This window comes from Atractosteus spatula, chromosome 1, assembly GCF_055471065.1.
Source record: "Atractosteus spatula isolate fAtrSpa1 chromosome 1, fAtrSpa1.hap1, whole genome shotgun sequence".
In the NCBI taxonomy this organism is placed as follows: Eukaryota; Metazoa; Chordata; class Actinopteri; order Semionotiformes; family Lepisosteidae; genus Atractosteus; species Atractosteus spatula.
Genome location: NC_142706.1, coordinates 41,597,294 through 41,600,509, shown reverse-complemented (window position 1 = coordinate 41,600,509; position 3,216 = coordinate 41,597,294). Strand labels below are relative to the sequence as shown.

The 3,216-nt window shown below is 42.7% G+C and overlaps 1 pseudogene; it reads left to right on the top strand.

Moving 5' to 3' along the window:
• Positions 1–698: 698 nt before the first annotated feature.
• On the top strand, positions 699–1,871 carry LOC148840898 (uncharacterized; annotated as a pseudogene).
• The last annotated feature ends 1,345 nt before the right edge of the window (positions 1,872–3,216 follow it).

The following is a 3,216-nucleotide window of genomic DNA, read 5'->3' as shown; positions in this document are numbered from 1 at the left end:
GAGATCTTTAATCTTCACAGCCCTGACGTGCTCTCTGAAGCGGTCTCCGAGTATCCTTCCTGTTTCTCCAATGTAGAGAGAAACTGGGCATTTACTGCAAGAGATACAGTAAATAAGGTTGCTGGAGGTACAAGGTGCCATCTGGGTGATCCGGAATTGTCCTGAGGGGCCTTGAATGAGTGTGGTGTTGGATGTGTACTTGCAGGTGATACACCGAGTTCTGTTGCAAGGGAAAGTGCCTGGTGTGGATGGTTGCTGAGGGCAGTCAAGGGAGCTGTGAACAAGAAGGTGATGCAGATTAGGTGGTCGGTGATATGAGATGATGGGGTGGTCAGAAAAGAGGGCCCCAATGGAGGGATCATCCTGTAGGATGGTCCTCCAACAGGACCCTATCACTGACTACCAAAAGGAAGTGGTATCCACCATTTCCCTTCTTATCAGCAGTAATGAGCTCCCCCAGGAGGCGAACCGGCTCATCATTGAACATCCGCAGGTATCTCAATTTTACCTCCTCCCCAAAATCCACAAACCAGACACCCCTGGATGGCCCATCGTATCAGCATGTAACTGTCCCACTACTTACATCTCAGCCTTTCTCAACAGCCTCATGAGACCGCTGGTTGAAGGTCTTCTGTCATACATCAAAGACATCAACCACGCGCTCCAACTTTTTAATGATTTCCAATTTCAGGGCACCGATGCTACATTTTTACCATGGACATCGCATCTCTTTACACCGTCATTCCCCATAATGATGGCCTTACAGCCCTTAAGCACACGCTGGACAAACGCACAGTGCTTGATCCACCCACACCCTGGTACGCCTTGCAGAATTGGTTCTCACACTGAACGCATTCTCCTTCAATAATCTTTTTTACCAACAGGTGAGTGGAGTTGCCATGGGCACCAGAATGGGACCCGGCTATGCCAATATCTTTGTTGGCTGGGTAGAAGAACGCTTCTTCGCTTCCTACACTGGCTGTCCCTGACCTCTACAAGCGATATATTGATGACTGCGTTGGTGGCGCCACATGCTCCAACGATCAGCTTGAGTGCTTCCTGCACCATTTCACCAACTTCCACCCGTCCCTCAAATATACGGTTAACATATCTTCCACTTCTCTTCCGTTTCTAGACATCAACTTCTCCATCAACTACCCCCACTCTCCACTTCAGTTTATTACAAACCCACGGATTCACACAGCTATCTCTTGTATAGCTCATTTCACCCCAAACACACTAAAAACTCTCTCCCTTTTTCACAGTTCCTTTGGCTACGATGACTATGCAGCGATGACATCGACTTTGAGAACCAAGCCCTCAAAATGTACTCCTTTTTCATCAACAGAGGATACCCCAGCAGTGTTATTGACAGGGCCCTTGCCAGAGCCAAAAACACCCATCGGACCATCAACCCAATCAAGAACTCCCGCCGTAACAACCACATTCCTTTGGTGCTTCCCTACCACCCTAACACACTTCCTATCCCCAGGACTATTAACAAAAACTTTTCCATCCTACAGGATGATCCCTCCATTGGGGCCCTCTTTTCTGACCACCCCATCATCTCATATCACGACCACCTAATCTGCATCACCTTCTTGTTCACAGCTCCCTTGACTGCCCTCAGCAACCATCCACACCAGGCACTTTCCCTTGCAACAGAACTCGGTGTATCACCTGCAAGTACACATCCAACACCACACTCATTCAAGGCCCCTCAGGACAATTCCGGATCACCCAGATGGCACCTTGTACCTCCAGCAACCTTATTTACTGTATCTCTTGCAGTAAATGCCCAGTTTCTCTCTACATTGGAGAAACAGGAAGGAGACTCGGAGACCGCTTCAGAGAATACCTTAGGGCTGTGAAGATTAAAGATCTCTCCAAGCCCATTGTTTCTCATTTCACCTCTGACGGTCACGACCACTCTAATCTCTCCGTCTGTGTTCTCAAAGATGGTTTTCCGAACTCATACATCAGAAAGACTACCGAAACCGAACTTATCCTGCAGCTAGGATCACAACTTCCCCCTTCTCTTAACGACAGACTACTATTCTACTAATTTTCTCCATTCATTGGAAGTTTCATTTCACACCTCTCGACACCTATTCTGACTTCACACCTCTTGTTTGGCCTCTCTTTCTGTCCCCTGCTCCCACCTCTCACCCCTCCTCCCTCCCAGCCTTTGTTCTCCCACTACATTACCTTTGCCTACTGCCTTGTCTCTCTCACACCTGAAGAAGGCTCCATGTACGAAACGTTGTGTTTTCTCTCTTCTTTTTTTCAGCATGGAATAAACCTATTACCTGTTCCTTTGCAGCCTACGCATGCTGATGCAGCTACCACCTGAACTACTATAGTGTAGACAGTTAAGAATGCGTACTACAGTGGGGTAGAAGTTAATTTTTTATGTTTGTATGCAAGGAAATCTGGAATTCTACAGTATGTTAACATTTTAAATGTATAATTTTATTATTTGTCTTACAAACATTTAAAATACATAGCAATTCATTATTACATAAATACCTGTACCTTTCGATGCTGAACTCCATTGATTCACTGTGGATGCTTATCAAAATGCAACTGAGCAATTTTTCCTTTCTCTTCAAAGTCTGTAGATCTGTAGAAATTATCCAATCAAAAGTAGTTATTTCACCAAAGTTTTAACAGTGAATAAAATTATTTTGTTTGAATAGCACATTATGCCTCCTGATGTAAGTACGTTTTTGTAATACAATCAATCATTGCAATTTTATTTTTTTTTATTTCGAACTAAGAACTTCAGAAATCTGCTTTTTGATGGATCTCAATAAAGAACCTTCTACAGCATCATTGGGTATGTTGTTACAGTGCATTATTTTCTAATTACATGCATGATTTTAATTACCCATACATCTAAACATTTAATGAGTACTCTAAATAACTATATAAATATATTAGAATATGTCATTCATTTTTTAACTACAGTACATATTTCCTGAAAAACTTTACAAACCATGCAAATGTATTTTCCATGTAACAATTTGACAGTAAAATGTCTCTATTGTAAATGCACTGATAGTCTATCATACTTACTATGATCATACTAGTGGACTAATGGTATGGAATTGTTATATAATCTGTTACATGACGTGAAGAAAGATAAATATGTCTATTCAGGAAGATTACTTAAATCACAAGAATACGTTGAATTGTATATGTATAAAGTTGAAA